Raw genomic sequence first — 25,270 nt, forward strand, 5'->3', positions numbered from 1 at the left:
AGCAAGCAGTTTTGGAAGGTTTCTTGGACCCAAACCAGCAACCACGTATTCAATATATGCCCAAAATATCAACCCGCTCGGAAAATATTTATCAAAAACCAAAAAGAGATTGGATCACCTCACACATACCCATAGTTACTTATGGACTCTAATAAAAATAAACAATCAGCATATAAAAATATAAATCAATTCTTAGACTCAGCAGGATTTGGGAACAAAATATAATTACTATCCCCACAAAACCAAAAGACCCAGTAACTAGCTAAATAAATTTAGAAGCCACCACATAAAAACCCATAACATATCATTCGATTTTAAAAAAGTATTAATAAATAATTCACTTACGAAGCACCTATAAAAAACTAAGGAAACCGCAAAATCGGATGTCCTAGCTGTCCTTAACGAACCGTGTAATCGGCTAGGACTCCGGTCTCTTGCTAAATAAAGTATAAATAACATTCAATCTCTAAAAACATCAATTAATAAATAACTTAAAGAGGTAATATCTAAAAACTTATAAATAACATAACGTAGGAAACACACCCTAAACACCTCCACTAGTAATACCATAATAACCTTGAAAATCTCACTTCATACATGACATCTACTAAGAAGCTCTATAAACAGCATAGAACATCCCCCCTCCTTTTAGAACGTTTTGAAGAAGAAAAAAAAGAAAAAAAAGGAGAAAAGAAAAAAAGCAAGAAACATCAGGTAAATGCAACAAGAAACCAACGATGTAAAGCAAGCAGGACCGTTCCCGAGCTCTCCTTCCCACTAATGACAGCCAACCATTCAACTGTAGGGATCTTTATGGACCCACAGATTGAGGCCAAACTATCAGGGTTCCTTGAATCCATAAAAGCCTGGGGGAGGTGGCACCATCCCATTCCCCAGGAACAACTAGCAGGCTGCGGTGCAGTCAGAAAAAAAGTGGCACGTGCAGAATTGTGCGCACGCCACTATAATTAAACTCAACAACAAAACAAGGGTGTGTTCTCCACGCCATTATTATAGTATAATGCTGTCTATAATTTTACCTTCATGATCAGGCAAGAAAAAAAAGAAAACCCGAAAAATGTAACACAAAACAACCTTTGATGTAATATATGAAAACATTTCTTGGTATAATAACATACCAACATTGCAGGAATCACGCATCAATTCTCGTCGCACAACCAGCCATCCCTTCGACGCCTACCGACTTCCACTATATCACTTATTGTTTTTTTAATTCACAGCTAAGCTTCCGGGTCCATTGGGGAATTCCGTAACATATGCATTACGTAAGAGTGTGATGTCAGACTCTAATATATCTCAGTTGTGAATCTTCATATTTGGTAATTTTTTTTCTTTTTGTGTACTAAGTTTAAATTTCTGTTGGTTCACGACGACATGTTGTGATCTTAATTTACATATCACCACGCCGTTTGATCAATCCAGCATGTTGCAGATCAGGTTTGATTTCAGATGCACCCGAATAGGGCTTAGTTGGGTCAGAATGAAAACAATTGTTGATACCGATTACGACGTACATGTGTGTGTGTGTGTGTGTGTGTGTGTGTGTGTGTGTGTGCTTTGAATTTTAAAGGTAGCTTTACAAATTGCTCAGTCATATCGCTACATTGTCTGTAGTGTTTCAGTTTAGAGTTATGTCTGGAACTGGGGCATGATGTCCCACCAAGTCACATTATTCTAACACCAGGCCGACCATTCCTAACACTAGCCTCATATTGCTGAGCGCTTGGCGGGGCAGCTGTTAGTAACATTTGTATAAGTCTTTAGTATGGCTCGGCCGGTGATTGAACCGGCGACTTGCCGTATTCGAGGCAAACGATAAAAGCACTAGGCCACATTAGCGGTCTGTATATATGCTATATTGTGCGTGTGCTATATTTGTATGTTTGTGTTGTTGTTGTGCTTTTGTTGTTGTTTATGTTGTTATATATATATATATATATATATATATATATATATATATATATATATATATATATATATATATATATATATATATATATATATATATATATATATTGCATTAACAGAAACATATATGCAGCCTGCTGGCAAAGCCAGTCCCTCAAGCAACATATACATCATGCGGAATTCACCTGAACTAGATAAGCAGAATTTAGCTAACAAGTTCAAACTTCGTTGGCGGTGCTATCTGCTCATGAATATTGTTTGATGAAAACAACGTTCATATTTTCCAATAAAAATGCAGTATCATATGATTATGATTATTATTATTATTATTATTATTATTATTATTATTATAGATGGTTAAATGCATATCATATGATAATAGTTTCCAATGTTTTAAATTCAGTTTTGGTTATATTATTCTTGTTCTAAGAATGGTAGATAGTTTCAACCTTTGAATTTCTGGGATGAATGTTTCATCAAATAGTTAACTTACACCGTAAGGCTGATGTTAGTATTTCACTGGATTCATTACTGTCATTAATGTTCTGTTGAACAAGAAACATCTCGCGCGTGGAGGAACCAAATGAAAGTATTAAATATTGGAAAACAAATTTAAAATACCACCCTTTGTGTACCATTGAATACATTTATAGAAGGTTTTCCTTTAGTTGTAATAATAGTTCTATAATTGTTTATCTTCTATAGTGACATTATGTGAAAATAGTCACTAACTTCATTCAGAAAGCATCAGTAATCATCTAGCTACACCTAGAACGGCATTCATAAATAACCCTTAATATGTAAAGTATATTACTCAGGACTTGAAATATAACAACCAGTCCTCTAAATGATCAGAACAGTTGAGACTGGCTTTGACTTGAATTTACATTTTATGGCGGTTGTTTGTGGAGAGGTTTGCTTTTAATAAATAAAGCTATAATTTACATAAAACAGCGATATAATTTATTTGGATAGGTTACTCATTATGTATATGCTTCAGATAGTCACTTATTATTTCACATAGTATATCCAGTTTCAGTCTAGTTGTGCTTTGTTCCTGTCTTGCTTGGTGGAAACAGTTACTGTATTTAGTGAATAAAAAGAGTGATAAATATAAATTTCAGTTTATTCACGAATATTTATAAGTGGATCGAATTATTTAAAGAAACGGTCAAATATTTACAAATACGAATGACCAAAATGATGATGATATCCTTTCCACGTTTTATTGATGAAGCAAAACATTATTGGAAAGAGAAGTCATTCATCCTTTGGATTTTGTTCACGACACTTGCCGTCTAAAATTAAGAAAAGCATACAATTGTCAAACACATATGCAAGATAAAGTCGTACTATGGAATTTTGAAACGTGTAACCATCCCTTTGCTATAATCTTCTCACCGTTAATTATTAATTACGAATACGGCAATCCACATTGTAGGTGTTGTTGATATGGTTAAAAGCAGAAATCAAATTTACAAAAACCGAGGATGAGGACGAATATTTTTTTTGTGGATACAATGAAAATGGAATTTAGTTCCATTCAGCCAATATGAACTTCTGATTCCAAGGCTAAATAAACATCATTCAATCTTTCTTCGTCCGGACATTCAGTTTCTCTCTATACAAACTTCAAGCGGAAATCATTGGTTTAAACCGGATTCAGAAGTTTGCTTGAACCAAAAAATACAAAATAGACAGCATAACTCAATAGCACGATGATGTTATATAGTTTTATATATTTAAACATAAGGTTTGTTCGCTATCTGCTTATCTAGGATGCAGTTTTAAGATTAAAGAAAACAAAATGCATAATAATGAATTTAATGATCTATCAATGAAATAGTATTTGAGTGGATGTTACTACATCCATACATGGAATCAAGCGTATTTGCTTTCGAGGTTTCAAGAAGAATATTAAATTAAAAATTGGAAGGATTTCATTGTTTTGTAAAGACACCTTATGTAAGCTTAATATTAAAATGTGTAAATATCATGAACTTAGTATATTACATTTTAAGACTCAGCCCTCGGTTTCGTAATGACGTTTGCATTATCTCATTATTATCATCATCAAACTTGACAGCATCATCACTGGCACAATTGACATTTCCAGCGTCATATTTTACCGCACTCAATGTCGCCGACGAAGCTTGTCATCATCATTACGACCGTTATTATTACCACAATCATCATCGTCGCCTATATCATCATCTTACTCGTAACCAAATCGTCACATCAGTCCTTATTTACACTAATTAACAACTAAATTAATTAAAATAAATTTCTTTACAATATATTTGATAAATTATGGGAATGTTGATATTAAATTTATTTTTATATTATTATGTCGCTTAAGAATGAGACAAAATATGTTGATTTTCGTTTTACGTTGCATTCAAGAAATCACTGTTTCTAAATAAATATTAAAAACTTTGGTTTTGTGGCTCTCTAAATGTGTGCAAACTTGAAAGCCGGGGATTTTTTCTTTTTTAATACACACGTTTAAAATAACATGGTTAGCCGATTTCGGAAAAAAGCATAGAAGTAGTAGTAGTAGTAGTAGTATATGATGAACGAAATGAAAAAAAATGTTTCAATTTTCTAATAGCTTTAAACTAATGTAAAGATATTTTCGATGCATAAAAGGATTTTAAATGTTACATACAAACTTATCTGAATTGATATCTTTTCCTGTGAGACATTTTACAACTGACATAGCATAAAGCGACAAGATATAGATGTTGACCTAATTCTTGTCATTTCATGAATATTCGACTGTCTTAGATAAATAAAGGTTACTTGGCAAAATGTCGTTATACTTATGCCGGTTGCACTATTGGCACACTTATAAGACGTAACATTATGGCATGCGATATAGTGAATGTATTCTCTCTTGGGTATATTTCTCCTACAATGATTTATCTTATCATATAGAGCCCTCACCTTCAACAATGTCATTACACTTAACCAGACATCATTAATGTGAACAGTACTCTCACTAGAAAGCACTAATATAACAATAATTTTGTTGGAATGCTAAAACGCATTAAGGATACGTGTAGGCAATCATGCCAGCACCGTTCCTCTGTCATATCAATTGTGTTCTTTCCTCCGACTCAATACAAAATATCTAAGCGGTTTTTTAGTTTTTACCTAACTCCCTATTTTACAAATTTCATATGTTGCAAAAATGTACATTGTGAGTGGAAGAAGAAAACGAAATACGATACGATAATAAAGTTAGGTCACCTGCGCAGCCAGGGCTTGCGCGACTGGATAAGTCCTGAAGGTCAGGATTCTTAATTAGTTGGGTCTGTGGGTATTGTGCCACCACAGCCCCGTTTTTATGTGCAATGTCGCACTCCTTAAGTTTGAGATTTTGGACACGTCTAAGAGAGGTAAAGAGGAAAGGTATCCCTGTGACGCTGTGAGCCATTGTTTGCTGGTACGCCCTGGAACGCTTAAACTCTTACGATCAAATTTTCGTCCAGTTGTACTATTGGACACTTACTTTCCAAACTTTCCACCTATGCAATTTTCCAAATTTTTCGAGTTGTATAATTTTTTTAATTATTTTTAACAACATATTGGAATTTTGTGTACATGGTGTACCTTTATTTTTCTGAAAGGTGCCAATCAGCTGGTATCAGGTACCCTGTATAATTTTTGTATCCTGTTAGGTTGTTTATTTTTGGTTTTGAACTTTTATGGTGGTAATCAAAGGTTCAGATTAGGAGTTTGTGGATAGAGCTTTTGTCAAAAGAGGACTTCATAAACCTAATGAAGAACCTCATTAATATAAAGCAATTTGAAAGTCGATGTCGGTCTTCTTTTTCGTCCTTCTCTGTCTTCTTTCTGCTTTCTGTTGCTGAGGTGGATGTTTTTCGTTCCGACTCAGCTTTCAATTGTGTAGTCCGGTATGATGTTTGCGACTGGTCACTCTGGTTATTAGGAAGTTGTTCTCATTTACTTGATGGAGCTTTGGAATTACATTGTGCCTCTAAGTGTTATTAGTTTTGTGAAAATGTTAGACTTATGTAATGTTGTGCTTAAGATGTGTTTTAGATAGCCTGATGACTGGGCTTTGTCACCTTATATTCTGATTTCTTATTGGGCCATATGGTTAAATGATGGTTTGTTTGAGTATTGCCAATCTTTGTCGCCTTGTGCGACCGGACCTGATGGCTGGGATTTGGCCACCTCATATCTTATTATTTCCTTGGGTTGGAATTGGTTCTTACAGACCTATGTGTTTATTATTATGCTAGTTTGGAGTGCACATGCTGAGTGAGAACACCCAAAGAGTACAAATATTAGGTGTGCAGTGAGGCCAACACATGAAGCATCGATATCGAACGCCAGTTTAATCATCTCAGACTATATGGGTGTCAAATAAAATCTGGCCATGGATCATGAATCATTATTTTGCTCCCAACCAACGGCTAAACCAACTTTGTGCACAATCTTGGGCATAGAGCAGGTTTTGATTGGAGGTAGCCATAACAAAAACATTTATTACAGTTTAAAGCCCTGGTATAAAGGGTATATATCGTGGTGACATTGTGTCTTTTCGGACTGCGTGTGCATTAAATGCATTATGATAATTATATGTATATGTATACTTCCCGGACAAAATAATAAGTCAAGGGAGATAACTCTGTCAGATAAAGGTAGAACCTGTATCTTATAAATAATTTTATTTACTCATGCGTAATGTTTCTTAGGTTGGTTTTTAAGGAAAGTTATCATTATTGTTCTGAATCGTTCTTGTTTCTTGCTTCGTCTGGATTTTCTCAGCGATAATAATCACGAAAAAACAATAAATACAGACAGCAAATAAACCGCGTCCATTACGTGAGCTTTTTTTAGATTTCTAAGTATTGGTTAGCTTATATAGCATAGGACTCGTATAATTTTTGGGTTCGGTCAAACTTCAACATAAAAAGTACACAATCTCACCATATAACCACGAGGTGGGTGCTCTTTTGTACTCACTGGGGTTGATTATGAGGAGGGTGTGCAGAAATCTGTTCTAAGTAGAGAAGGACCCGTATATGTATTGTGCCGTCCATAGAGATTAGTTATAGAATAATTTATTGTTGTTCCGTCCATAGAATTATGTTAGATAAGATTGTTTGTTGTGCTCTCCAGAGAACTGAGATTATATATGTATCACCTGAACCTGCTAGCAGTCTAGGGGTTCACATGGGAGTTGTGCCGTCCTTAGAATTAAGATTAAACCTGAACCTGCTAGAAATCACACGGGGGTTTAGATCTAAGATTGCAAATATATATGCCCGCTGAACTTGCTAGAATATCGTTTGGCAATCTAGGAATTCACATAGAGGTTGTGATTTTTAAATTTCCCTCTGACCTTGAAAGAATGTCTTTTGGCAATCTATGTATTCAAGTTAAAAGGATTATGTCTGCAAGTAGCTCTGTTACTGGTGAAAGTGAAAATTAAAGCGCTGTCACCAGTGACCGTAGAGAAAGTGAAAGTATTAACGGATTGTGAAAATAAAGGTAATTGTAACAGATAAACAAAGTAAAAATCCTTGACAGCGTCAATGACGAAGTCGACGACAGAGTTGTTTTGGGAATAAGTCATTTATGATAAGAAAATAATTTTATATTTCTTATAATAATATTTATTTAGAGTCAGATTATAATAGTTACTATTTATTTTTAATTGATAGTCTGAAGAATTTAACTAATAAAAATAATACAATTGAGTAATATTCCTATCAATTTGATGAATTTTGTTAAGAATTATAATATATTTGAGTAATATACCCATCAATTTGATAGAATTGTTTGACAATCTGAAACATTATGGGTAATCTACCAATCCAATCTATGAAACTATCCATTAATGTGAAATAATATTAATAACGATCAAATCATTATAAAATCATCGCATATAAAATTGTTAAGGAATTTGATTATTAAGCTTATTTAATTTGGATAACATACCCGTCAATTTGATTAAATTCTATTTTTATCATGAATCAGATCAATGACTTTATCATTGATATGTTTTCTTATTCTAATAATAATGTATATCCAGAATCATTTTAAACTATTCTTTAAGCTGATCAATTTCAACACAAGAATTAGCATAATTCAGAATCTGGTCTCTATCAAACATAATCGTGATAATATGTTCTCGCTGCAGTTCATTTAACTGTTCCTACGTTAATAAAAAGTCTTCATCGCCGTATTCATCAAGAATTATATTAACACAATTTGTTTTTGCATTGACTTTGTCAAGGGTGGATAGTGTCAATATTTTTTCTGACAAACTCTCTCGTTTTGATACATTATAAAATACCCCTTGATCAAATCAGGGAATAATTATTTGTGAGTTCATAGACTCAGAAACAAATTTTACAAAATCCTCTACGAACATGAAGATCTATGTTATTACATACATACTTAAATTAAAAACTTCACATTGCAAACCAAGTAAAGCAAGTGTCCGGCTTGGTCAATAAGCTTGAAATGTATCCTCCATAATATCGGATTATGACATCGCAGATAAAACGGATTAATGGGTACTTGTACGATCAAATATCCAGGAGGTACTTGAGGTGTAAATGTATATAAAATATATCCCTGCTGAGCCTGACATGGTTTGTCAAGATCTACCTGATAGCTGCCAACAACTGCATCACATACAAGATGACTGCACTTTTTAATGTTATATGTACACTTCCTGGTGAAAAATAACGACCTCCACCGTATGGATCATTGTTATACTTGAGAATATATGCTGGTGGGGCTATTTCTCTCAATGATTCAATTACTTTTGGAAAGTTTTCATTGATAAAATCGTTGACAGATATTTTTTTAGCTCATCAGTGGCAAATATTGGTATTACAAACGTTAGTAATTACGTTTCTGTTATTTTGTAGGCTTCTTGAAACATCTGAATAAAGCTTATGACCGCTTCATCCAAATTTCTAAGTACAAAATGAATGTCACTAATCACTGTCTGTGTAACAGTTTTATTAATATATTCAAGGTCTGACACATCCAGGATTAGATGTTTCATCATTTCAAATTTTATTATTTTACATTATTGTCATAATAGTCATGATACTAGAAAATACATTTCTTAGTGTACTGTTTACTTGCTTATGTTCAGACTAAAAAAGTCGGAATACGATTTAATTATTTTAACGGCAATATACGGTTTTCTGTTTTCGTCATTAGGATTATGAGTAAGTAATTATATTTTAGTATCTTCATCAGTAATATAAAATCTCCCAGGAGACTGTGAATCAATCTTCCATGGTTTATTTTTTCGATAATATGGAAGTTTTATAAATATATTCTTGACCGTGAAGAAATACTCTCGTTTTGGTTCTAACGGTCTTTCATAAACAGGTGGTATCTCTGGCCATCCTAATACTGTTCGGAATCACGATTGATATCTACAACATAATATAGAGAGTGGATTGCTATCGCGGCTGATAATGTTGGTTCGTGAATAGTGATAGCAATTTTAGATAATTTTACCGTATTATATTAAATTTTACGCTGAAATTTATCATTGATGAATATTGTAACGCCGATTACTGTGAACCTAAACAACCCGGTAACCTCAACGCGATGTCTGATGCATTTATTGAGTGGTGAACATAATGTTGATCCAGATGCTAACGTATATACTACAATGTCGCTAATAGTTTTATGTCAGAGAGCTTAATTCGATGACTGATGGACTCCAAACAAATTCATTAATAGTTCTATTTATGTTTCTACGGAAATTTAAAAACGTTTGTACCTGACCAGTATATTCAGATCAAAATGTACCATTCCATCACTGATTGTCATTAACGAGATCATCATCGGAATGTTGCTTTCATCGACATATTTCTTCGTTGCAGCGTCATCGCTTGATTCTGGTTCTCCAAGAATAGTAATTGTATTATTAGTCATATTGAGATAACCTGTCATTGTCTCACCTACGGTTAATACACATCTGATCGTGTTATAGTTGCTGTCTACATATCATATTGTTACCACATTATCGTCTGATTTTGGTTCTCTCACATTAATAATTGGATGTTTACTCATGGTGAGGTCGCCATAATTAATATCCCCAATGCTTCTGATACTTCCAGCAATTTACAATCACGTACATTTGTCCATTGAGGGTGCAAGTAACACGCTACACACACATCGTCGTACACATGTTCAGTACCAAGAAGTTTAAGAATCTTTTTTCCCGTAGAGAGAGAGAGAAGTATCGAGATGAAAGCGTAAGGCTTTAACAGAATGAGTCTCTCGTGGACATTTAAACGTATCACTTTCACGCTTTTTCTGGCGATACCTGATTGTCCGGACCATACAGAGCGCAAAAGGAATCGGCCGGAAAACGAAACCGCAGAAAGCAAGTTACTAAGACACACTACACGACGACCCAAATTCATGGGATACAGTGCTCGTAATAAGTGTTGGTAATCTTCCGCTGTCTGAATGATGCCATTGATCTCCTTCCACGGTAATCGTTGTATCAGGAGAGGTAAAGGTGGCTTGGTAGTCAGTTTTTATACATCTTTTTGTCGGAGGTAATACGTGTACGTTTTTAAAAAAACTGATCTTACTCTGTTGTCGTATCCAAATCGTTTCGTCACTAGTTGACACGTCAAACAACGCACCTAACTGTTTTCTACATACAAATATTTTATAGCGTAAAAGAGTGTGGTAATCCTTTAACTTTTCCGTTGGAATTCGATGTAGAATGACCACCGTTTAAGTAGTAGGATGAAATGACAACAAAGTATTCTGGTCCTCGACCAGGTGAACAATATCTGACCGATGGAATGTTTTCAAATGTATCAGTCCTCTTATACCATTCAGATAACAGTGATTCCAACATCTTTGACATTACGGATGCAATTGTTTCTTGTGTTGCACTTGTATCTTGACCAGCTCTCGGTAAATGAGTTATCTCAACTCCACAGGCAAACCACGAATGTTCTCTTGTAAAGTATTCATCCAGTGATTATTGAGATCGCACCATTAAAGGTAGGTAATGGTAATCCGGAGACCATCGAGGATGTTCCAGGTAAGCCGAATCTTTGTGCTACCACTCGTGAAGAGACACACTACAACTGAAACTCTTGACTTTATCCCTTTGCTCAAGTAGATAAATCCGGCTCTGGTTAATTTTTCGGGAGTAGGCAATCCCTGATATTTAGGCCATTTTACTCGGAACATTTGGAATCGACTTTCAAAGTAGCAATGTTCAGGCAGTCGCATGGGGAAAGAATATTATTCTTTCACGGGTTCATTTCATTGAGGATACAGTGAAATGAGTTTACATGTGGTTGAATGAGATCCGTAGGCTGGTAGCTTTATGGTTTCACGTGGACGTTGACATCCGCCATGAAAACCAGTAAAGAGAAAACGATAACAAATGTCGTCGCTTTCGCATCCGTCAGGTTTGACACGCACATCATCACTACCCACTGTAGTTGTACTGTTAGTATTAGTCATAGCAAAGTTGCCATGGTGCAGTACTGAATCGCTTAGGTCACAGAGTACGGCATCCCTGCAATCGCAAGGCACAACATCGCACTCGAGTTTTCTCTCGCTTGATACTTGCTGTGAAAGGATTCATATTTCTCGATTGGCGTTTGTATTCATAATGAAGTATCAATCTTGGAAGTTTTCCCCTTTATATGCTGGCCAATATCGGCGTGTTCGTACGGTAAAGTGAAATGGATGGGAAGCAGCACTCGCTTAAGGTACATGATTTGATACAGTTTTTCCAAAGGCTGACTGACGATTTCATGTGTGGCTAAACGTACAATCTTGTGAGGCATGTAGGTGGTCACTTTAAAATCTTGATCCTTTCGAGACTGCTAGGCTTCTTTCAAGACTTCAAAGTTCAATAAATGAATGGTGTTATAATTGAGGGTCAATCCTTGCACTTTACACTCGGTGTGCACCTCTCCTTGTTTGTCCGGGTTCTGTAGCTGTAAGGAAAACTTAGAATCTTGTCGTTGGGGTGTTCGTCAGTCATTGGTCCTAAACTGTCTTCTTTGATGTTAGGGTAACAGTGATCCAGGCGATCGATGTAGATGCAACTATCCTTGTCAAAATACAGCACACGATCTCCTAACAGTTTTAAAACTTCGTGTAACTTTAAGCGAGCATGGGCTGTCACATAGGCCGCATTGATGAAATTTCCAAACTCGTCGGCTTCTACAAAGTTCAGTTCTTCTTCGTAATTGACTATGATCAAGTCCTCACAAAGACGTCCACGTGGTTCATATATTTGGTTTTGCCGTGCATCATCTGAAAGTAACAGTAAGGTTCTCTCAAATACTCCGTCTTGGGGAAACACGGTCGTTGTACCATTTTGCCCCAAAAGCAATTTATCATCTCTTTTGCAAACAATCTCCTTCTTTCGTTTCTCTCCACGTCGTCTAAAGGAATGCCTTCCTCCTCCAAGTATTTCTCATTGAAGTTATGTTGGTTTTCGGTAGTTTGGCACTAGGAAGGATAGCCACTGGCTTCTTGTTTCAGTTTCAGAAAGGTACCCACATAGTCTACGAAAATGACTTTATGTGTCTCGTCACCCTTGTGGTATTGTTCTGTCTTGGGAAAGTGGCAAATTTCGTACACTTCTAACAATTGATACCCCAGGTCCTGAGCCTAACCTTTTCTACGCTGACCCACTTTCCCGGCAAGGCGCGCTCTTCCTGGGTGTGCTGACATGGTCGGTCTTAATTACACGTTTCGGCACAAGTACGGCACCAGAGAAACATCAGTTGTTTTGGCAATGGTGAGGTAAAACGGGATGGTTCAAGTCCGTGGCAGGCAAGACTTTGCACTTGATCAATCCTTTGTATTTTTGAATGTTGTCCAGATCGATATTTCTCGTTAGTAATTGTGGGTGCCCTAAGGGAAAGTGACAATATTTGCACACCTAAGGATACAGCGAACACACGACCAAACATTTGATTTATTGTCCTTTATTCTCGTCGGCGTAATACAGCAAACATGAGGCATTCGTCAGTCCTCTGTCCAAACCATCCCGTGGGTTCAGTGGGTCCAATAACTTGTAACTTTCCATGATGCGTTTAAACTCATGATCGGTTTTCAAACGGTGATCGTACTCGTGTTCCCTCATACCCACCACTTGGTATCCTTGCTGTTCTAACTTCAAGTGTTGCTGACAAGTGGCCTTGTACAAGTCTTCCATTGTACGTTGTAAAAACTGATTTTTAGTGCCACGAAGAGGGTAAAAGATGAGACTTCCGCGAAATAATCAACCATTAAACTCGTACACGATCTGGGTTTTTCTACGTCCCAACCGTCCACTGAATACCTTCTGATGGTCTTTTCGCCTCCTTCTTTCCGGGCATGATGGATCCATCTATCTTCCTTTGACTACTATTGACATTTGACAAAGTTCGTCGTTTCAGGACTTTTGTCATCTAGAGTGTTTTCGGGCATGAATCTCTGGCGGTACACTAACAAACACGCTTTTCCAAACGATCGATCCCTACGTGCTACATTAGTAATTGTCGAAATTTTTCACAATAAAGCCGTAAAATATCTACTTCGGAACGATAATACTTTGACATTTCTTCCTGAAAGTCGAAGGGTTCTGAGGCTTGAGTCTAGTACCAAGCGTAAAAACTTCTCGTTTTTTGGTTCGCATGTTGTCTGAATCGTAGTCATGAGCCTCAGGCAAATGGATTACAACGGCGTGTTGACTGGTTTCAGTATCGAAAAAGTGAGGAAAATAGTATTTGGCCATTTCTGTCATTCCAAACGTTTCAGGCATTCTGCTCTAAGGCATAGCCAAGAAACACATCGACTCTTTCAACTGCACTTGTCCCAGTTGCAAGCAAATGATTTAGCTCCATTCAAAGTCAACGTTCGGTGCCTTACTCCGTATCGTATTTGAAAAGAAATTGTCCATCATATCCCGAGAAATTGTGATCCATCACCGTGGCATAGCGATGACAATCTCCGTAACGTTCTATGTCCTCTTGGCTCCACATCTTGTCGATGTGGTCTAAGATCCATTGGACGAAATTGGCCAGTGTGTTAGGTCCCCAAAATATTTTTTCACGTCCTCGCAGAAATTAGGAATGCGAATGCTAGTCTGTTGAATGCATTTAAAATCGAAAAGGATCAATTTGTCTTTCTTCTGGTCATTGTCTTGATGTTGGTAATGGTGTTTTTGTATGTACCATTCGTGTTCTATATCCATGATTTGTTGACAAATGTGACATCGTTTATTTCCTGAACATACGTGAGTCTTGACATTATTGATACGTATGCCTTGTCCACAAGTATGACATACTGTCAGGAGTTGGCAAGCACTTTCTTGCTGTAAACCTTGCGTCTTCAGATGTTGTTGGTAAGATGTAGGACTGACAAAATGCGCTGACAAGTTGAGCAATGCACTCGTTCTTCTCCTTTGTCAAGTTGAGAGGTCAAACATCTCTCACATTTCGATCCACATTGATTGTTTTGCTCTCTCGATTGATATAGTCACATTTCTCCCAGTAATAACTATATCCCGTGACTCAAGTTATACTGGTAATGGTGTCGAAATGTCCATCGTGATAATAGACGTGAATGTATTTTCCGTCTTTGAAATTTCTGCCTCGAAACAAAGAGGTCCGCGCAATTCTTGAGGGTGTGCTTTCAACGTGTAGCCTGCAACCAAGAAATCTTGCAATGTTTGCATTTCAGTAATGCAGCAGGGTGTGTCTTTGGATATTCCCGCTTACTGTAACAGGAGTTCTGCTTCTCTTTTTTGTTTGGCTCGGTCAGATCGTTGAATAGTTTTCAGGCTTTTTTCATTCTATCGGGCCGTTCTTGTCGGAATAAGTTAGTCCCAACACGATGGCACAGGCTAAACACATCTGACATTGAGGGTTGTTAATTTGGACTAGGTTACGCTTGATGCTGAGAAGGTCGTCCACAAATAACACCTTTGATGTGTCCGGTCTCTTGGTGACGAGACACGTGGGTCATCAACAGTGTAGCATCGGTGAATGGAATGTCTGAAGCGATCGTCTTCTTTTGCTTGACATTGTCGTTTCAGTGTGGTTAACAAAGATTTTCACACCTCCGTGATGAACCCCTCTGCTTTCTCCAACGGTACATCGGACTTTAAACTTCACCGTGTACGTGTAGGTTGTTGTTCTGAATTTTCTGGAGCAACGCTTTTCCGTCTCTCAAATGTGGTAGTACTTTTTATGGTTTAATAGTGGTGGTGGTGAACATTTGATGGGTGTAGACTCTCTGGATGGTTTCTGGCTCACTCATGTCATCTTCAGAATCACTGGCATGAATATGAGCTAAGACTTCAGCTACTGTGCGAGGCGATAGGTCACGATTCTGTCTCTTACTTTCTTCTCCTTTCTCCACGAAATGATGCGATCTTTTCATCTTCATAGCAAACAGACAAATTACTACATTTTAAATGCTGTGGGTCCCTATATCTATATCAGGCCAGTGTCGTCCTATATAAAGGGTCAGTGTCTTCCTTCCCAGTAATCATTTCACTTTCAAACCTATCATACCGATGGAAGAACCAATTCCGATTGAACTTCTGATCAGAGCTTTGCGAGGTGTCATAAGAAAGTTTTATTCAGACAAGCCGACGGACTACTCTCACTACTTTCGAGATAAAAGTCAAGATACTTGCAATATCTGTCAAAAGAAAAGGTATTGGGCTATATAATGACCAGACCGTCAAAAAAGCAAGACAGGTGTCAAAAGAGACAAAAGTCAAGATACGTGTGTCATCGTTGACAGAAAGGACATTGGTCTTCAGACTGCCCTAAGAAACAACAGGAACAAGAGGAAAAGAGGGGTTCTGAACAGGAAGAGGAAGAGGTGCCTACCCAAAAGTAAGAACCCAGACAAATCCAGAAAGAGAAAAATAGAAGAAACAAAGACGAAGAGAAAATGAGGAAGAAGGGGAAAGTCCGTAAAAGTGGAGATGGAAAAAACAACGAAAAAAAAAAAACAAACAATCGAGAACGAACAAAGACACAAAAGAAGTCTATGAATTTTTCATAGTGTTGTGTTGTGAACTGGATTGTAAAAGTTGTATAAGAATAGACCAGACAGAAAACATAAGGGTCTCTTGTTTTGATTTTTAGAATACGGTAAACATTCACGCACCCACATGCATACATCATGGGCCAAAAAAGGGATTTTGAGTTTTAATTGTTTTGTGGCAAAAATAATACTATCTCTTTTAGAGAGAAGTAGGTGGCGCCGAAAAGGACGGTTGGGTGTTTATTGTTTTATTGTAAAAAAAATACTCAATTCTTCTTTTGTCACTGTTTAAAATCCCTAAAATGCATTCTTAAGCCTAAATCTTTTTTAGTCGATTTTTTAATTTGGTGTGATAGATTGATGTTCATCAATCTATGTATATGTTTTATATATGTTTATGTCTCTAATGTATTTGTCTTTACATAAAGTAGCGCGTATTCAGTGCATCACCTTGCAACATTATTTCCAGTGTCCAGTACCGTGACGTCACCCACCAGTGCAATTACTATTGTCCGTACAAAGTCCAAACCTCCTGTCGCTATAAAGGCTCAGGGTGTGCCTAACGGTTTTTTTTTTAATGCTAATTCCCATTGTCGCTATAATGCCCCTTTACACTACTCCCATCTAGAATAGGAATACACATAAAATACATAATACCGGTATAACGGGTCTGAAATCGATCTACTACACAAACTACCGGTAGCAGAACAAAAGAAAAGACAAACTTACATCCATTTTATTAATCCTGGCACTTATGGATTGAAAAACTAAAGTTCCCATTTGAAAAACAAATCAAAAACGTTTGATGGCCGTACCTTTAGAGAGAAAGAGTGAGAGATACAGAGAGAAACCTAGTCTATGTAGGGAACTCGGCACATTGACGGCGGCATCCGTCAAACACTGTTGCATAACAGATATTATAATGGATTGCTAACCAATTTATTCACCAGCTGTTCGGGAATCGCTTTATAATCGGATGGTTTAATGAGCTGCCCAACCGAGGTTTGCAACTACAGAAGCTTAAATCTACCACATGTACAAATAAGCGATATTGCGACTTTAACATTGAACGTACTTAATAACAATCCACACCCTCTTTAATCAGTGACAAATTATGATGCCATTTATCTAAAAGGTCTAATTATTGTCCATAAAATTCAAATCGAGAGGCGTCAGAAATAGTGTGCATCTTACGTATTCTTTGGAAATTTATATCAGAAGTATCTGTCCATGGACAAGTGGCTAAATAAGGATAAAAAATATAGATGATATATTTGGATAATGTAATCAGACTTAACAGTTTTAAATGAAATGGTTTCCTGGTATTCTTGAACAGTCTTTGATAATTCACTAGGTTAAATAGGATATTACAAATGAGTTGAAAGTATTTAAGATAACAGGACATACAGTATTGACGAAAAGCGTTTGAAATGATAAATATTTTTATGTTAACTATTAATTATTTAAAAATAGACAAGAAGTCATCAGATAAGCACTTGTCAAATATTTCACACGTGTACTTATTTATGCAACACAGTTACTGGAAGGCAAACGAGGGCTTGTTTTTCTACATGGCTTCCTCTGATATCTGCTCTTTTGTCCAGACTTTACTCTAGAGTGTCAGATTTGACTTAATTGATAAACTTATCCAAGGAGTTGCGGACGGAATGGGTAAACATTATAAACCATTTCATTGTCATATTGGTGCATAGCGTGTGTATAAATGTGATGTGATGTGATGTGATGTGATTTTTGTTTTTTAACGTAGCTTTAACAATGTTTCAGTCATATCGCTACGATGTCTGCAATGTGGCAGGTTATAGTGATGTCTAGCACTGGGGTATCATGCCGCAGACATTTAGCATCATGTCCCACCCAGTCACATTATCCTGACACCAGGCCGACCAGTCCTAACACTAACCTCTTAATGCTGAACGTCAAGCGAGGCAGCTGTTAGTACCATTTTTAGGTCTCTGGTATGAGTCGGCCGGGGATCGAACCCACGGCCTCCCGCATCCGAGGCGGACGCTCTAACCACTAGCCCACCGGAGCGGTCGTGTGTACAAATAAGTAAATAAATAAATAAATATATATGTATGTGTGTATGTATGCATGCATGCATGTCTGTATGCATGTATGTGTGTGTGTAAAGGAGAAAGTAAACAAGACGTGCCAAACGGACTGGGACACCACTACATGCTTTACCGCTGTCGCAGTGGTGTGAAATCGTACATATTCATGCAAGATTCGCGATAAACGGGAAAGGTCGATGCCTTCAACAGATCTGATCAAGACCATATATTTGCTCTGATTGGTAAGGATAGTTACAGCGATTTGTAACTCTGTCTTTTGATCTGTATTATATCATCAACACATCCACCCTTGACCTGTGCAATTGATAACGGTAGTTGCAAACAGTAACACCTAACCGTAACCCCATCGCTTGTTTTCTACCGTTCCATCAACACACACATTGTACGTATCGAGTATGTTACCATATGTGACACATATATCTACAACTATTTCGCTTTATATATATATATATATATATATATATATATATATATATATATATATATATATATATATATATATGCAACCATCAGCAAACCCACCAATACATCTATGTCATAGCTTGTCTCTTAGATATGACTTTTATTATGCAGCTTAAACTGTACACAACTAGGAATGAATGCATTTTTTATCAGAACACCGTCTTAGTTTTATTTTATTCAATATTATAGTACATCATTTTTCTAGTGTTAATACATATTACAAATTTCCAAATTTAGCATGATCGGTAATGTCATGAAATTCTGAGAAGTTCGGATACTAGGATCCTTGACAAAAAGACAAAACTTGTTTTATTTCAGTAAAGGGTGGATAACTCAAGTCGTGAAGGATGGTTACCTACATCAAAAGGAAATTAGCGATTACATTCGCTCTTCTTCGTTTGAGTATATCTTGAAGTCTTGAGTATCATTAGAAAAATTCTTTGTATTTTTTATAGCAAACACATACGGTGTATTTTATACCAAACAAATACAATTTATTTTATATCAAACACAAACGGTAAAATCTTTAATGGTCAGTATTACTTTATTGTTCAAGGCATTATATGTTTGAAACACATATGGTACATATGCATAATCCTTTATGTTACGTTTAATCGCTGACAGTTGTACATTTGGAGGTATTTTGCGTTTGATGATACCGGACTTTTTTAATACATTTTATATAAAATATACATGTCTCAAAATAGATTACCAGTTCTTTAGATGTAACATGTCTATACAAAAACGAGGACACAAACTTATTAACAAAACCATAACATTGTAATAACACAACCTTATTAAGACAAACATAACATCGTGATAAAACAACTTTATTAACACAAGGATAACATTGCAATACAACATTATTATTATCATAAAGCTAACATTGTAATTGAATAACTTTATTGAAACAAATAATAATAATAATAATACAAAATTGTTCCAAATATACCATTGAAACACAACAACTTTAACGGCAACATAATATTGTATTTAAATAATTTGAATTACATAGTATATACAGTCTCAGAAAAGTTGTGAATTCGGACATAAACTGCTTCAAATAAATGACAACACTGTGCGGGCGACAAAAGAAAAAAAATCAGTTATAAGTAGAAAATGTATATTTCGCAAGTGTGACAAAATAAACACTTTTTGGAAACAAACATATTTCAATACGTGAAAGTGAAATATGTGTATTACGTCTGTATCAGATACAAGCAAATAGAAAAGCATACTGTTTTCATTTGTATTATGCCATGGAATATCTAAAGGTGACATAATACGGTTTTTACTTCTATTATGTCATGGAGAACGTAAAAAAAACGACTCCATCACCTTTAAGTTACGTCGTTCCTTATGGAGAGTGGTCTTATTGTGCGTGGGTTGGGTGTCGCGACGGAAGGTTTACTGCATACATACATACATACATACATACACAAACACAACACATTTTGAATCTCTCAAATGCACATAGCGAACAAGCGACAAAAATGCATCTACAAGCCAATGATCGTTTTCTGCGTGCCATATTAATCGGTTGAAGGTTATCGTGTTGAATGAAAGGCATGGCATGAGTGTATATTTTGTCTTGCACAAATGTACCCCAGAGTAGAGAAAAGAAATGATATAAATGTAGGGGTATATGTACCGGTCGGGTAAAACAAGATAGCACGTAATCAATTGGCCGATTTGCATTGCGATGCTCGAAAACAGACACGTAAGCAGACCATAGAAAGGTTCAAAGTTAACCCAATAATGACCATGGGGTTTGCAACGCAAAGTGTAGAGCACGTGCCGTCACTGCACCAGTGTCACTGTCAGTCGAATTGTGATTGATTTAATGCAATTGGTAATACGCAATTGAGTACAGGTAGGTGGGGATGGTGCTGTGATTGTAGATAAATAGCGAAACAAAATTGCAATAGTTACGTTCCATTTCTTTCAATCAAGCATCATGCACAATTTAGAGGTGTTTGTTTAAAAGAATAACTTATAAAAGCAGTTGCATGCATTTTGGTCCACGTACATTGATGTAGTGTAATATGGCGTCTGTATGTAATGAAAATGAAATTATACTGATATCCTTGATTAATCTATTTAGTGGCACGAAGAAGTGGATGTTCATTAAAACAAATGAACTGAACAGGAGCTGTTTTTTTTCTGTACCTGTTGTTTGGAAAAAATGGGTCCTAGTCGGTCCTTAAAAAGTAGTTCCTACAAATGGCCCCAGCACTGTATTAGCCATAAGCAGCATTTTATGAAGAAAACAATAATATGATTCTCCATGAATTTTGGAAAAAATAAAAATAACATTTCCCAAAATCAAGTCTAGAATATTCATGTTTTCTGCTTACATGCCTTTCTGTACATGCTGAAATATCTATTGTGTGTTACGTATATTTGATTTAATTTATATATGATTTAATTTGTGTCTGATTTGATTTGATTGTTCATGAGTCTTAGAATATTTTAATTTTCTTTATATGTCAAGGTAATGTAACTTCGTTTACTAGCAATTTGATATTTTCCAGAAAATTTAGTTTGTTCTGAATCTTTCCTTAAATACCTAATAATAGTAAAACTGTTTCTATTTTTGATTTAGTTCCTGGCCTTGATTGAGGATCAAGTAAACAACTTTTTCTCCGAGTACAATGATTGTTTTTTTTCAAGGACATACGGAAACACATTATTTTTATATGTAGACATGATCACGTGATCCTCTATTTCGCAATTAGGCGTTTCAAAAATTGCGAAATACTTAATATTAATAGATTTTAGAGAGAGAGATCTGAAAGTTTTGGGGATGATGTCAAGTTGTTTTCTTCTGTTGTGACTAGTTTTGAGATTTTGAGTTATATGTATAAAACAAAAGTCAGATTATATATACTCTAAAAGATTAATTCGTTTCTCTGGAAATATTACTGGTTTTTCACAAGGAACTGTAGACTTCAACACACTACAGGTTACAGCTTACGTCATCGTCTTCCATCTTGGGTTCGTCGTCTGGACTCAAACTTGAAATCATTATAATATTTTATTATTAGGACTTCTAAAATTGTATTCGTGGATTATGCACGGATTATTTTTGGATTTGATTCTTAAAACCGTAAGATCATATGTTTTATTTTTACAGTATTTTTCCAGGAAAATACATTTTTTGTTAAAGATTGTTGTTTTCATTCTTTATTGTGTTAATGTGTATTCCTGCATAAACACGTAACATAAGATGTGCCACAATTGAGTTTAAATCTGTAACCAATACTTGGCATCCTAATAATGGGTTCAAGACAAAATGTACGAAAATTCTGATAATTTAAACATATAGTTTCCCATTATGTAGACCACCTGCCAAGTAAAACTGCCTCCTTGTGTCCTGGCTTCTAAATCACCAAAATCTCTGTTAATGGCTACACCGTACAACGACAAAACGTAATTTATCCAGGGTTCAAATGTCCTACACAAAAACATAAATAACGATTTATCGCAAATCCAGAACAAATGTCACTAAATCACAATTAATATGCACATAACTAATTGTACAAATAATTATCAACTATTTCCATGAAAGTGTCCCGTTAGACTCACCGTAGAATCCAATGCAGAAACGCAGCTGATATATACAAGAATAAATATCGTTTATCGTCATTAATCATACTGAGCTATACTTCTTTTAACATTCACATTTAGTGACAATCGTATAATCTACCACAACTGAACGAAGTACCATCTTGTCAAGTATGCGCATGCTCGTATATCTTACCTGATCAGTTTATAATTTTGTCAAAATGTCTATTTTTTCATTAATTATATTCACACGCTGTCATGCGTGCCTTCGCACACACTAGAGTAAACGCATACCACAACGTGATTAGTTCTCATAAGTACGATCAAATTCAATATACAGCCCATTTATGCACACATATAACTTTTAATTAGGACAAGTACCTAATGACAAGTACTTTTCATTATCTTTGGATGGGTATTAAGAATGGAAGAACTATGAAAACTGAAGATATAATTTTGGATGGATTAATACAAAGAGAAGTACGCGCGCCGAATGATGAGATGAAGAGGAGTAAAATGTACGCCAGCAAGTGGTTCATTTTGCAGTTTATATTTTAGAAATTGTTTCAATTCTCTTTGTTATTACAAGTACCGACAACAGAAGTTCTTTCAATATTGAAAGTTTGTTAGCCATCGAGTGTACTATCACTGTCATTTAAAGTACCTGGTTGACTTTGCACTCATATACATTGGGCTGTGCGCACAATGAACGAGGCAAACAATCGGATGCCAGGTAATGGCTGTTCTATTCAATCCGGTTCTTTGACATCATCGGGGTTTTCCACAAATAAATGCTGTTTCTTTGGTCTTTTGTGTGGATTTATATGGATTTTCCCACGATAAATACTCTGACTAGATGCTCCTTATGGACTTTATTGTCATAACACCATACGAGTTTTCCCATAATAGATACGCTCACCTCGTTTCTCTTCCCAGAGTTTGACGTCATGCAAACAGAGGGGTCTTGCCATAATACAAATTATGACCTGGACTCCCTTTTATGGACATTATCTTCTTGTCAACGCAGCGATTTTCCCAAAATCAAAGCTCTGATCTGGCCTATCTGTTTAGACTCTATCACCATTACAATACCTGCATATAGCTATAGTGCAGAACGAAGATGCTCACTGTATCACTTTAAAATTTGTCAGGGGGTAGGGGATGCAGCTTAAGTCATGCAATTAAGGATCGACAGCTAGTCTATATGGCACAGATTCGATTAATTTAAAATTATATTGAAGTGCAGCCTAACAATCTTACTGAACAGTGGTAGCCAAGGGACGTAACCCAGAAGGGAAGCGTGTGCATATTCTCTGAGTAGTCGAACTTTCATTAGATCAGGCTACTTGATAAAATTAGTGGTTTTTGGTATATTGACCCGTTCCAGTTTCAGCAAATTCACACCCTATCAATTACCATTTCTAAAGTAATCTGACCCACGCCCCACCAATTCCCATTTAGAATGTCCTCCAAATTCATTAAAGGTCCAAACTTAGATTTAATATAATATAAACACTAAACTGTAGCAAAACAACAAATTCTTATCGGCACACGGTCCATTCTGCTCCGAATGTATGTGCGTGGGTGGATTTGGTTGGAAGGAGGAATCGGGTGTTACATCTGGTTGGTAACCGCAAATGTAGCTCCAGTCTATTTTTAGATCATATTTTCCAGTCTCATTTTGGGGTGATAGTCGAGTTAGATTTAGCCACTCTTCGTATTAATTTAATAATATTTTTTTATTCTTTTGAATTTGAGCATTATTGTGTGGCTGTCTGTGTGTTTCTTGGCGACAGTGTACAGTGCGTAATGAGGCATTTATCTTGATCCAGAAGTGAAATTGTGACTCATTGCATGGTGCGTTGCTTACAGTCCAACCTTTAAGAAAGGACTTCACTGTGAATAAATCAGTGAAGGTGGTTTATGATGGGATATGTTTTATTATGTTCTGTTTACAGTTGAAAGTTCACTAGTTTCTATATGGGAAATATGATTGTGACCTGAGTCTAAGAGTCGGGGATTCTGTAGGACTCACGGTACTAATGGAATGGAATACCGTGAACCAGTCTAGAAATGGGTAAGCATACAATAGACTATTTAAGTGTGTTGCTGGCCAAGATTGCTTGATAATGAAAGCTAGATTTAATAAAAAGCGTCCAAGTTGTAACTAAAAAATGGAGACATTAACCCATTGCTGAAATTAGCACCTAGCTTTTTCGTGCAGAATCGAAAACACGTGTTTCAAAAACAGGTAAATCCAGAAAATGCCGTTGTTCGCAAGGTTTTCTCTTGAAAGAAATGTAAACTCAGCTTGACCTAGCATATACCCGTCAATACCATTGCTGGTTTGACGGTCGAATTACGTGACTAGAACACACCATATAACGGACTAGAACACACCATATGTCGGACTAGAACACACCATTGTTTGAAATAGAACACACCATTTATCGGACTAGTACAAACCACATATAGGAGTAGAACACATCATATATTGAACTAGAACACATGATTTATCGGACTAGAATACACCTTATATCTGTGTAGAACACACCATATCTCGGATTAGAAGACATTATTTATCGGACTAGAACACACTATTTATCGGACTAGAGCACACGAATGTAAAGAAAATTGTTCTATAGTGAGAATTAATACTTTTCAAATATTTCTTTTTAATGTAAGATACGAATATTATTCTTGTGAAAAGTACTTAGATGCATACAAAACTATTTGCCTTTTGGTCTTCGCTTTTATTTGGATTTTCAAACTATTAATAGTACTTGACAATACCGAATTTGTAAAAATATGCTATGTACTTTGAGCACAGTTCATCACAGTAATTTGTTAGACAATGGCTCTTTATGTTTGGATACATACTACCCATATATATATATATATATATATATATATATATATATATATATATATATATATATATATATATATATATATATATATATATATATATATATATATATATATATATATATATATATATATATATTTAACAGTATATAAAACAACTCAAAAGGGAACGCCCTACTAATAAACTTGTATTATTTGCAAGTGCAAAAATGTTACATATATAGGATAGCGAACCATATAACTTTGCAAGTAAGGAGCAGAGGGGGCGAATCGGACATTTTGTCCAATCGTTATTTTGC

General features: G+C 35.9%; 1 protein-coding gene across 1 annotated transcript in view; it reads left to right on the forward strand.

Annotated features, from left to right (window-relative positions):
* Positions 1–23,782: 23,782 nt before the first annotated feature.
* The window catches only part of LOC149771477 (alpha-protein kinase vwkA-like), a 39,272-nt gene continuing 37,784 nt past the window's right edge, over positions 23,783–25,270 (forward strand). Inside the window, exon 1 of the mRNA XM_089948394.1 lies at positions 23,783–24,180. The gene's annotated coding sequence lies outside the window, so the exon portion shown is untranslated. The remainder of the gene's footprint in view (positions 24,181–25,270) is intronic.

Source organism: Sinohyriopsis cumingii, unplaced genomic scaffold (genome assembly GCF_028554795.1).
Source record: "Sinohyriopsis cumingii isolate HCF-2022 unplaced genomic scaffold, ASM2855479v2 utg001825l, whole genome shotgun sequence".
NCBI classification, from domain to species: domain Eukaryota; kingdom Metazoa; phylum Mollusca; class Bivalvia; order Unionida; family Unionidae; genus Sinohyriopsis; species Sinohyriopsis cumingii.